The sequence below is a fragment of the Podarcis filfolensis genome (genome assembly GCF_964270895.1).
Source record: "Podarcis filfolensis genome assembly, chromosome: 11".
NCBI lineage: Eukaryota > Metazoa > Chordata > Lepidosauria > Squamata > Lacertidae > Podarcis > Podarcis filfolensis.
The window spans coordinates 31,799,070-31,812,767 of NC_139613.1; the positions used below are offsets into that span (position 1 = coordinate 31,799,070).

The 13,698-nt window shown below is 41.5% G+C and overlaps 1 protein-coding gene across 1 annotated transcript in view; it reads right to left on the reverse strand.

Annotated features, from left to right (window-relative positions):
• EDIL3 (EGF like repeats and discoidin domains 3) overlaps positions 1–13,698 on the reverse strand; it is a 226,636-nt gene that overhangs the window by 132,792 nt on the left and 80,146 nt on the right. The gene's annotated exons all lie outside the window — the stretch shown is intronic.

Sequence of the window (13,698 nt, forward strand, 5' to 3'; positions counted from 1 at the left end):
TTATCATCATCATCATCATCATCATCATCATCATCATCATCATCATCATCCCTGCCTTCTGTGTAGACAACACTGGATTAGATAGACAATGAGACTGATGAACAATATATATGGAAGGTTACCTTAGAAGGAACTGCGTAAACACACCAGAAGCAAAAAAATATATGGCTGGAAGTGTTTACACATATTGGGACCAGTGTGAGCCCAAACAGTTGTGATCACACTGGAAAGAATACATTTAAAAAGAGCCTAAAAGTGGAAGGTTATAATGAGATGATTCATAAACTGCATCCAGCAAAGGAAGTTTAGATTAAGCTCTTCATAGCTAATTCATCATAGTTCTATTAAATTACCCAGTGAAGAGTAGAAATGTGGAAATCCTAAGTAAGGAAAAAATGCTTTCTCCATTAATGGACTGCAAAATATATTCTGGATGCCCAAAGAAAAATCGTGAGTAATTAAGAGGCTGACCCTGAAAGGTGATAAGTGCATTCTTAGCAATGACTGACAAGCACTTAGCAAAGCTATTAAAAAGAAATTGGTTCCTAAAATATGCTTTAGGAATTAGAAAAAAATCATTAATTTATGTATGGCTCTAAAATGGAGCTTTGTAAATTACCTGGCAAATTACTCATGAGTAGGTTGAGTGAAGACAATTTTCATTAGCCTTCCTTTATCTTAATGAAAGAAGCCGCTAGAAATCAAAAGTTTATAAGCCCCCTGTGACTTAACCTTTGCACAAAAACGCTTTGAACAAAACTGTCAGTCAGCATTCCAGCACTTCTCTCCAACTTTCAATTTTCATTAGTGAAGGAGTCAGACCTATTGATTTTATAAGGTGTTTTATTAGAGTTGCTTTTAAAAATAAGAACTACTTGAAATTCAGCTCTACTAGCTTTGCTTTTTTCCCTTTATATTTCGAAGTGTTTTGTTCACTTTTTATGTAAGTGCACCAAGAGTATGCAATACTCAGTATGAGTACCTATTAGTGACTAAATGCTTTTGCAAATTTACCGGTAGTCACTCAGTTTTATTTCTTGCTTTCCCCTTATTTTGTTTCATTTCTAAGATGTCTAAGCAGCCTTTCCCTACAGGTCTCCAGGTTACAACAGTATCATGTACCATTATAAAAACAAATAAAACACTTGCAATTATATCTGTGTGTGTAGTCATTCCAACCAGAACAGAACACTACAAATGCAGCAAGAGATGGGTTCCATGAAACTAAATATGTCAAATTTCAAAGGCCCAGGTAAAGACACATGTCATCAGCATGCAACAAAAGCAATACAATGAAGGTGACATACACACACACACCTCTTTGGGGAGTTCAACAATTTATCCACAGATAAAACCCTCTCCTCAGCCATTTGAGGGAGCCCCCTCAAGAGGATCAGCTGAGATGGAGATGGCCCTTCAAATATTTAATACCTAAGTTATTTAGGTCTTTAAACACCAGTTTGAGCCCCGTGAATTGGCTACACTCTGGCAACCAGTGCAGCTGTTTTAAAACAGGGGCAGTACAAGCTCTACATGGAACCAGTGGTGGAGCTTCATGCTCCAGCACCGGGGGGGGGGGCAGAGAGCAGGCAGGGGCGGGGCTGGCACGCATCCTGGGGGCGTGGCGCGCCACCCGAAGGGGTGTGGCACACGTCCTGGGGGCATGGCACAATGCTTGGGGGGGTCTGATGCCCAGCGCAGGTGGGGGAGCTGCTGCAATGGCATCCCACTGGGATCGTGCTACTGGGAGTGGTGCGCTCCCCCCGCACTCTTCTTCCTCCGCCAGTGCATGGAACCCCAGGCAGGAATCTGGCTGCTGCATTTTGGACTGGTGACCCTACTCCCACCATGGCAGATTTTACAGGTTTTGTTTATTTTGCTTCAGTGGTGACAGCTGTTGAAATAGGAAACCTTTATTCCTCTGCTATTTTACCTAACGGTCCTACACACCAAGAAGAGATATACCACCACCAAGATAGGTGCAATGCCCAACAATTCATACACTTGTCCAGCCCAGAAAAAGGGGAAGAGTGTAATTCTTACATCATTTAATGTTTCATAATTATATAACTCAGGGCAGATTCATACCCAAATATACAGCTCATATCCAAATATAAAATTCATGGAGGTGCAATTCATGTGTGAAGGTCATCATATGCAATATTTGCTGCAACAGAGCCAATTCTGTACTTTCACCATTTCGTTTGTACAGTACCAACTTCACCACCACCTTATCCCTTCTCCTCAGCCTCCCAGTATGCAACAGCTACTTGACCAACCAGAAATCTAGTGAGTAGTTCCACCCCACTGTCCACTACTGAGCTCAAGTTTCCAAATTCTAAAAGGTCATAAAGTGGTCACCTCATTTTCTAGTGAAGCTAGCAGCTGAGTTAAATGGGTCACTGTAAAGAAAAGCATCCCAGACAGAAACATGATAGATCTTTGAGCAAACATTTCTGTAATACATAGGGGAGACAGGGAGCACTTTTACATAGAGTCTGACAGCTAATGCATATGCTTGAGGTGATTTCTTTTTCTCCTCAGTCTGAGAAGATTCCTTTTGATGGGAAGTGGGTCATCCAACTCATTTGCCAGAAGGAGAATTGGCAGTTTTGCATTTCATCACAAACCCTTTCCATGATGTGTCACAAAGGGGACAAGCACTGTCGCAAGTAGGGCAAGAGAGTACTTTGGCCCTTATATAAAAAGTAAAAGGAATGGTAACTGCAAGGATCATAGCCAAGAAGCATCACATTGAGGCACTGTTGGCAGACAGGAACATTTCCCTCCTGCAACAAGATTTGATTTTAAATTTGTTCAACCATTGAATAAGATTTTTTTCCAGGAGGAAAACCTGTATCACTTGGGTAGGTGGGATGGGTTGAGTCTCGTCTTTTTGCTCTGCAGAGGTTTAAGGAAAGCAAGCAAGCAAAGTCAGGCTCTTGATTTCCTACTTCAATCACTTTCATTGTGTGTATACAGCGTACAACCCAATTACACAAAGTCTTCAAAGTTACCTAGAGTAGCAGACATAATTCAGATAATTTGCTATTGACTGAGAGTGATTACATATATTCCACCATCAACTTCCTATGTTTGTGTTTTTGTAATTCCCTACTTGTTTTGCCTCACTGATGCAGTGAATGGTTGGGCTGTCCAATCTTGACCAGATTATTCCCTTTATATGGAGGTGCACCTACATATAAAGTATGTATGAGGAATATACCACTCAGGCACTTAATTAATAGTGTTGTGTATGGGAAAACCTATTTGGCTTTGTTTCATTGATTAAATTCAGGATGGCTTGGACACCCTAGGGTTTCCCCCCTTGCTTTTTAACTTTGGAAAACTCTCTGTAACAAAATATAAACAGTCTCAGATTTAGAAACTAGCTGCATCTTTGTGTGCATTCATAGATGGTAACAGTACTAATACTAACAGTCTAATAAGTATTTTTTGGATTCTTTACATATACAGCTTTTGGCTGATAGTTCTGACAAAGAGCAGTGGCATACCTAGGGGTTAGACTGGACCCTGCCAAGGGTGCAGGCCCAGGGGGTGGGACAATAATCACGCTGTTCCACTCTGGTTCAGAGTGGCTAGGATCACGTCTGCTCCTCTGCTGCTCTGGGTGGCCAGGCAAGGTGTACAGGCTCCTCTGGTTGCCTCATCTGAGGAATCTGGTCACTGGCATAGACCATCACAGCAACCCTGTGGGGCCCCCTGCCCAGATGCCCAGCGATGCTATTAGAAGTGTGAACACTCTGAAGCAGAGTGGCTTCAAAGGTGCCAATACATCTCCTTGCCAAGGGCACAAGGGAGCCTAGGTCCACTGCTCTAAAAATGGTTGCTTGAAGCTTTTTCCTTGGAACCAATGAAAGGCATAATGGCAGCTCCTAATGCCTGACATGGTTATCCGTCTGTTTCCTTTCCACATAGCTGCAGCATGAGCTAATAGAAGCCCTTATTTTTGCATGAAGAGCAAATAAAATGTAGTTCATAATATGCAAGTCTTCTGCCAAATCTCCAAAACAGAAGCCAAAGCATTTTTCTGACTTCTGTCACATCATGACTGAAAGCTAATTCATAAGCCTCCGATGGCCACTTTTAGCAAAGCAAGCAAAGCCCAATCAGTGTGCTGTGGGATCTGCACATTCTCTGTTCGTGGGCAGGCATGTTTGGAGAATTCACGTAGGCATACTTTCATTGGCTAAGGGCCTTCCAGGAATTCCTGTTGCAGGGATATTTTTTAAATAACTTTCTCCAGGTAGGAGATAATAACTGAATAACTACTGCAATACTGCGCTAGTCTGATTTGGTAAGGGTCAGCTGCCTATGTCCTGTATAAATGCTTGAAACAAGTCAATAAATAAATATGAATTTAGCTAGTTCAAAATGACAAAACAATATGTAAAAGTAAGACAAGTCTGCTCATAGCCAAATATGGTTCAGAAAAAAAAAGTCAGTTCACCACACTAGACCTGTTTCATTAGAAACCAATTAATAATTTGAGTGTCCTTCAGTGCAAATGCTTTGCAACAAGAATTTAAATTTCAGGACTACTTGTTCCAGCTTTTTAGTACCTTTACCTGTAAAAAATATTCTCATTAAGGGACTTTGTTAAATATTAAATTTTAATTTAACCCCCGTATTTTAAGAGTCTCTTTTAATTACTTTAGATTTGCAGACTTCAGGAAAAGCATAATAGATCAAAAAAGAGAAGTCACGATTTAATATGAAATATATTCAAGGAACTGAAATGAAAAAGTGAGATGATGATATATTCATCAAGGTGGCACATTCTTTCATCTTATAAATATTCCATGGTTCACGCTGGTAGACTTTAACTTTCCTTTGTACTGAAAAATGACATCTTCATCATATGTGCGATGCAAAAAAAGTAGTTTGCACCCATCCTTGTATGCGCATGTGTTGATTCACATAACAATCAGAATCTATACATGTATTTATAGCCTACATTAAAAGATATGTAATATGAGTTGCCAAAGTGGAGTGCAGTATCTGACTTTCAAGACGAAACAAAAAGAAAACATCCAATTGCGACCTTTTTCCTGTGTGTGTGCCTTCAACCCAGGAGGCACACTCCATTATCTCTCATACATTTCAAGATGGAACTCTTGCACCATAGTTTGGAATCCTGCATCCTACGAAATCAGGTGATAGCAGAAGCCCAGGGCTGAGCTACTGTCTTATGCTGTGTTCATGATTTATACCTATTACCATTAGGGGTGCAGGTTAAGTAACCTTAAACTCTAGCTCAGTGGTTCCCAATTAGCTAAGTACGGCAGATCCCCTGTTTTTCAAAAGCCAAGCCAATATTTTTGAAAATGTTGATATCTCTATGGCAGTTTTTGTTATGTGAATGCTGCCACGGACCCCCGGGTGGGTTATGCGGACCCCTTGGGGTCCATGGACCCCCAATTGGGATCCACTGCTCTAGATCATATGGTTCAATGGAGCAGGGGTAAATGGTAATGTGTGCAACTTCAATTCAAAATGTGGTAAACAGGCACTAGGTGGGGGGCTTCTTATTCTGCTGAGTGAGATTCTAGACTCCTGCGCTGACTTTATCCCTGATTGCCACCTGCCCATAGCCTACCCTCCTTAAGGTACTTGTGTGTTCTTTGGCTAGCACACCTGGGCAGACACTTCCTAAAATTGAACTGCTGGCTAAATGGCTCCTATGACAAAGGGAATTGCTGTTTTAGGGCATAATGGAAATAATTGCTTTGATTAAGAAAAAGTATTCATTGTACATTTTGCTGCTAACTGCCTACAAAATGTGGAAGTGACTGACAGGACTGATTATCATCTCATAGTGATCTGTAATAAATCAATGCCTGTGCATATCTAGATCGTTTTGTCCTGATGAGATCTATGTTAAACGTCAATGACATATTTTACCTGGCTTGTGTTTTGCTTTGTTTTTTAAAAAAAGTCTAGCAAGTTCAAAAGTCCAGCAAGGTCACACCATGCTAAGGATATACAACAGGTAACTGCAGCTGCTCTTCCTATTACAGTATTTGAACTAACGATTTTAACTCCTCTATAAGTGGGTCAAAGATTTCCCCACACTAAGCAATCATACAAATTGTATTAACATTTAGCCATGACAACTGGAGGCCATATGCTCAAAGAGACTTAATGAAAGTCTAACCTACTTTTCAAAATATACTAGCACTGTGTGTTAATCTCCAGCCTTCCACACCATGTGAGGTCTTGCAGATCTGTAATGTCACAAGTCTTCAGTCTGTGGGGTCAGAATGTGCGAGGCAGAGAGAGAAAAGGGGTCAGCCAGGCCACAGTTGGGTTCCCTGTGTGGCAAAGCAGCTCAGCTTAATGAGGACTTCTATTTCTGGACACTCAACTAAATATTTTAAAATAGATCCCAGGGAGGCCAATCAGTGGGATTTTCTGGGTGAAATAATGTATTTGCTCCTGATGGAAACAAGTCTCCAAAGATCAAAATCTTGAGGGTCAGTTTCAAACTCCCAAAATTGATTTATGGCAGGGATTTTTTAAAAAAATGCCCACAATCTTGTAACTGCTCATATATGTAGCTAAAGGATTTTGGCTACGCTCCTTAGCTTTTAACCATATACAGTGGTACCTTGGGTTACATACGGTTCAGGTTACAGACACTTCAGGTTATAGACTCCGCTAACCCAGAAATAGTACCTCAGGTTAAGAACTTTGCTTCAGGATGAGAACAGAAATCGTGTGGCAGTGGCACGGCAGCAGTGGGAGGCCCCATTAGCTAAAGTGGTGCTTCAGGTTAAGAACAGACCTCCAGAACGAATTAAGTACGTAACCAGAGGTACCACTGTATATTAGAAAACACATCTTTAGGGCTCTACTTATGGCTCTTCTAATCAGAGAAAGTAAATAAGCAACAGTTGTGAACATCATTCTTAATGTGACCCTAGAAACAAAACTATATAGAGCTGGCAAAGTAAATGGAAGAGGCCCTTAGAAGAAAGGAATATAACAAATGATTGGCAAATTTGATACAAAATCAAAGGGTTACTAAGCTTTATCTACTTACATGTCAGAGCTCTTGTGAAATACTTATGAAATAGGAATGTGCTGTATCTTCCTTAAAATTTCAGCAAATCCAGCCTCAATTTTTTTGGATATTTTGAACAAGCAGCAATCTCCAAAACAGTACCCAAAATTCACAGGCAATAACTGTTGGCAAACTGGACATAAGGAAACCTTTTAGACATTCAGGTAATCTTCCAAAACTTTTCTCTAGCCTCTGCTTTCTCTCTCTCTCAAGAGCCTTCAAATTTGCGCTACAACTTCATTTTACGGAAAATACAGTAACACAATTGCCTTCAGTATGTCTCTCTGTCTCTATTAAAAAAAGCATCCTAGATCTGTTTCACAATATTCTCCCATACAAATTTGGCATATTAACTCTTCCATTTCTTTCCTATGATGCTTTGTCACTCAAGAATCAGAACAATCCAACACCTTTTGGAGGAGGAGGAGGAGGAGGAGGAGGAGGCGCTCACCTTTGGCTATATCATGCATGTGGACCAAAGGTATTTAGTACTCTCTGAGAACATGTCCCTGGAAGTTACCCCACTATGGGGACTACAGATTAGGTGGACCTGATGCACTTGTCAAATATGTCCCCACTCCAGAGCCCCAACATTCAATATCTGGAACACTAAGCACAGATGCAGTGATGTCTTGAGCAGCTGTCCAGAAAAGAAGGTGGCATGGACAGTTGGCAGTGCAAGGCCTCTATTCTTTTAGCCCTTCTCAAGAAGGAAAAATAAGAACCAACTAGTGAGGCTCCATGGCATACCAAGGCTAGCTGTATTCATGTTTAACAGTTACTGGTGAAACCTGTTATCTGTGTGACTTCTTAGCTGGACAGCTCCCTTGCAACTATAGTAGCCCTGCCACTTACATTTTGCTCCATGCTTTCCAGGCACAGGTCCATGCTTAAAAGTTCTGTTTCTGAGCATCTCATCCCACCCCCGCCCCAAGCTTTTCATATGAAAACCTACTGTTTAGTGCTCAATCAGAGCAGAAATCAGTTCGGGGTTTCAGTGGATTGCCATTTTCTCCCACTGAGGTTTAAAGACCAATGGATCCTTGGACCATGGGTCAAGAATTATTATTATTAAATAATAATTATTAAATTATTATAAGAATCCAAACCTTTCCAGTATTTTCCTCTCTTTTTCCTGGGTCACAACGTTCAATAGGAAGAAGTGATGAAAAAACCCACCTGTGCCCCAAGGCCCTTCAGGTTCCTGCCCAGAGTCTCATAGTCCCCTGCTGTACATCAAAGGCTGGGTCTGGCAGTATTGTTTGAACCCACATGAATTGGAAGGGATGGGTTGTGGTTAGTGGGCTTTATAAGACTTGGCAACTTCTCTATCACATTGTGAATCTTTGCACTTGGAAGACAGCACACCTCCCAGGACATCCTTGGAAGACAGCACACCTTCCAGGACATCCTGTTTCCTCCGCACACTCTTGCCTCTGTCCCCCTCAGTAGGGAGTCACCTAACACCACCAGGTGCCTCTTCCTCCTCTGGGCAGTGGCAGGAATCATATTGTGCATTGTAGCTTCCATAGCCACCTTGGTGTATTCTGAGGCGCCCAAGGTGAGGGCATGGAATCAACTTTGCAGCTCCAGTGACACAGCACAGCTCCTGACAGTCCTGCTTCTGTGTGTGATGTTCATCCAGAGTTTCATCTCCTGCAATGAGTGATCTTCCCCCCTCCCTAGGGGCATCCGCTACTGACCTAAATCAGTGTGTCATTGAGTGAGTTCAGTAACAACAGCTGCAGATGTTTCTTCTTCCGTGCCAGGAAAAGCAAGAGCTAAAATTAAATGCCTTGTTTTTGAAGGCATTAGGGCTCTCATGTTAAATTATAGTCCATTTAGCCATATTTTTGAATAAATCAAGTGGCACTGACAATGCAATTTCTTTATCTGCAGAACCAATCTTGCTCTGCCAAATGTTTTCCTAATTAGAGTGCCTGTGTTGAACAGATGATAAAAATGTCAAATGCTCTAAAATAAAGAAATAGAAGCATGAGCAATGTCTCATCAAAGTACTTCCCCTCTTCTACAAAAGTACATCTGCACTGGCGCTTTTTTATATAAATAAATAAAAACCAATCTGCTGGTGCACAGAGCTTCAACAGCACAATTCTGCTTTAACAAATGTTGATGATTGTTAGATTTGCTTCTCAGGATCAAAACTGCATGGGGAATAATTGACATTTCCTGTATTGCTTGCATTTCCTCTGCCTACTGAGAAGTGGCTCAATGACTTTATTTGGCTTGCAGGTTATGTTACTGAGCCCAATCCAGCAAGGACTGCATAAATACGGACTGCTTATTTTACCCATGGCAGGAGACAGTATAGGAAGCAGGAGAGATCCAGTTGTCAGGAAGGGTGCTGTGCCGCACCACACACAAGACTATCGCTTAAGATGTGAGAAACTCAGGTTCAAAACCCCAATCTGCTTAGAATTAGCTGGGTGGTTTTGAACAAGGCACTTTTCCTCAGCCAAACTTGTCTGAGAGGAGATTTCACCAAACTGCTCCCTTCCAGATGTTTTGGACTACAACTTTCATCAGCTGGCCGGGGCTGATGGGAGTTGTAATCCAAGGCATTTGGAAATGACTAGAGGCCAAGAAATCCCTGCTGAATCACAAGAAGGGGCACATTTTGCAAACATATTCTCTTCCACTCAAGGAATGACTGCACCTCCCATTTTCAGACTCCTTTTCTATACACTGTAGTGAAACTGCTCGGAACACAGCTGTGTTGGCGGGGGTGGGGTGTGTGGACTGAAAATGTCTCTCTGATGCAAGGAAGCATCCCAATGGGGCTCTCGGCAGCTAGTAGGTGTTCCTCACCAAGTAGGGGGGAAATAGCTGAAAAAGATGCCAAGATCATGCAGGGGAAAGTTGATGGTGGGAAGAGTTGCAATTTTTTCACAACCTGGAAATAGCCAGTGTCTTATTTTTTTATTTGGACTTGTTATTGAAATTTTATAGCTATGGCCCAGCATGGTTTTATGTTGAAGGTGCATGGGATACAAATACAAATACACCTGAGCAGCAAAAACTGAACTTCACAAAACCACAGCGTGGTGGCTAGAGTGGCCTCTAATGCTTTGTAAAACAAAAAAAAACAACAAAAAACCCGAGAGTATAAATTTGCATAAGCAAATTTATATGTGAAGATGCAAATGTAGAAATAATTGTCATTATTTAAACAGAAGTACCATACAACTCTTCATAATGGGGGAAGTCTGTGAGGAGGTGGTCTGTGTGTCTGCTGAGTAGGTGCTAAAAGGGAAACTTGACGCATTCAGTTTATTTGAATTTCAGTGTGAACTAGCCTGATCAGAACTTATTTTATGTTATATGGCATCTATTTGTAGAATTCATTAACAGCCAGCAAAGTATATGCCCACCTACAACTCACACATCTTAATGTAGCTGAAAACGAGTAAAGTGAAAAGTCATTTTATATATTATGTAACTTAGTTTTAGACCTGTGCTCCTTTACACTCTGTCCCTTACAGTCAGTTTTTACTGTTTGTACTTGTTTTTTATCTTTTTAAGTTATGTATGGTAAAAATTACCTTTTAATTACTAGGTTTTATTTCTTACCTGTTTTAAGTCTTATGTGTTCAGTTTATCCGTATGTTTTATCTTATGCTGGTCTGTGACTGAAATAAAGGTTAACAAAAATATTTTTTTTTTGGGGGGGAAGAACAGAATTATCTTTTGAGTTTTTAACTTCTCCAAGGTTTTATAGTTCATGGCTGAAAAAAAACGTACTAAAATACAGCTTTGAATGAATATTTCAGGATAAAATGCATTTAGAAAGGCACACACTGAGATAAAATGCATGCTAAAATCTAATATATGCAATGTAATAATTATTTAAAGACACAGTTAAATAAGAACTTCTGTGCATTTTTTTTTAATCACAGATACCTGCTGACAGAAAGATACTTGTGAATCAATACAGACCAGAAACAGATTGAGCCATCCTTAGCTGCTAATTATCAATGTGAAACTTCAACAACCCTGCTCTCCTTTCATATGGTTGTTTAACTTTAAACTGGATTTGGAGCAGACAGCCCTTCAAATATAGGACTGTCCTCTTCACAGTACTCGTTCACATGCCTTGTTGCCTGTCAATTCACTAGGTAACCTGAGGTAAGCAGCTTATCCTAGTCTCTCTCCCATATGAAATATTATTGTGCAGTATATTAATTAATTAATGATTCTAAGGTAGACTCACCACCAGTTTACACAGTATGAAAACCCATTTCACAGTTACTAAAATATAAATATTCATAGCTAAAATACGCAATAATAAAATAATTCCATTAAAATGTTTAAATACAGGCAACCACGGTTAAAATACATGATAAAACAACCCCATTTTAAAAAACACACACCAGTAAACGAAACAGTAGACTCCAATCAAGAGCTCAAGGTAATTACTGAGCAAATATGAAAGTACGTAATACTGATCTACCAAACCAGAAGGGTCCCCCCCCCACACTCCCTGTAGTTTGTATTCTTTGCAATTTCATGCACACTGCTTATAAATTTCACTATTAGTGGTGGTATGTAAGCACCTTAAATAAAAAGAGTTGTATTCAATGCAGCACTAAACAGGACTCAGTGAAAACATTTCTGCTTGCCAGACGGAACGATTTCCACTTGCCTCCACCCTGCCCCAACAGTGTTCTGGGGATTCTTCCAAGCCTCTGAAGCAGGTTTGGAGAGGGCATAGGGGCACCAATGGGGAGAGGAGATGGGGGAAAGTCGCACTGAAGTAGCAGGAATCCTTGTGCTGGTTTCCAACAGCACAACAAATTAGTTAAATATGGCTCTGTGTAAGCACATCAACACCTCACCAACTACTACCTGTTCACAGGTGAAGTCATAGTCATTTGTGATCTGTTATCCTCCCAAAGCTTATCCATTTCAAGTTCCTTTTGGGAAGAGTTACAAACAACTCGCTGAACTCTCAGCAAGTGATTTTGAAGTCTGTGCGAGAAAAGTCTTACCAGACACTTTTATTAGGGTTATATATTATACTGAACTGAGATGCAGCATAACAGTTCATATTATACCTCTGTTCAAGGATCTGCACTGGCTCTTGATTTGTTACAGGGACAAGCTGAAGATGTTGCTACTCGTATATAAAGTTCTTACCCGCTTGGGACCAGTTAACTTGAAGGATCATCTTACGTCACACTTGCCCGCTTGACCGCTTCGGTCTGCAGAACTTGCACTTTTACAAGTGCCATAGAATCACAGAATTATAGAATCATAGAAATGTAGCACTGGAAGGGACTCCAAGTGTCATCTAGTCTAACCCCCTGAAATGCAAGAATCTCAACTAAAGCACCCAAGTGTGATGGCCTGAGACTCAGGCTCAGACTTGGAACCAGAGGAGTCTCAGTCTGCACCGGATCCTTTGCCTCAGGCATCATCTGAACCAAGTCTGGGGCCTGATCCTTAAGAGTCCCAGTCTGCACACGTTCCCCTGCAACCAACACCAGCTGGGCTGAGTCAGGGGCTTGAGCCTGCCCTGGCTCCAGATTACCTCATTGCCTTCAGCTGGGCATCACTTATAGCTGCTCCACTACGGGTTTGGTCAGGGGAGGCTGAGGTGGCCCCTGGGTCTAGTAACCCACCGATGTCTCCTGAGCTGCAGAGACTAAGGTCTGAGAGAAGGAGAGACCTGAGTACTCACAGAAGGAGTGCTCGCCTTCAGGCGAAACAGGGAGGTGAGTCGCCAGGGAATCAGGACTGGCCGCTACCCCGATAAAGATAAAAGGCTGTTGGACCCCGCCCCAGGTTGCGGGAACAACATTGCTGTATGCTAGATCCTGCCTGGTTTCCTGCCTCGTGTCCTGCCTTGGCCCTGCCGGACTGACTCCTAGCGGAACCTTCGGATTCTGGACCGGCCCTGGACAGTGTTTCATGGGTTACCCCAAGGCCCAGCACACCAAGGCAGATGGCCATCCAACCTCTGCTTACAAACCTCCAAGGAGGGGGAGTCCACAACCTCCATAAGAGAGACCATTCCACTGTCAAATAGCTCTTACTGTCAGAAAGTTATTCCTGATATTTAGTCAGAATCTCATTTCTGGTAACCTGAAGCTCACGGGGTGAAATGGCCCATAACTCCAGAGGAGTTTATAAAGGTTTCTACATATTCCTCATCCCATGGTGACCCATAGGAGTTTTCTACCATAGACCCACATGGAGATCATGACATCAACAGAATGCTGCCCCCATTTGCCCCTCATTGACCCACACACCACTGGGCAATGGGGTTCCAGGGCCTAATTTGGCCCAGAACAAGGCTTAAACAGAAAATTCTGCAGCTTGAAATAGCTCCACTGTCTAATCCAAGTTATGCTCTTCAGAGAAATTACATAGTCATTTTGTTTGTTTGTTTTCTGTCTTTAAATCTCTGCCCCATAACAAAAGTTCTTCTGAGACAAACAAACCCACAAACCACAAAAACACATTAAACTGCAAGGCAGAACAATAAAAGTCTATAACAAATTAATTATAAAACTGAAACACAATTAAAACACAAATTAAAACTCGATTAAGGGCCCAGCCTACCGAACATAAAACATTATTTATGGGTG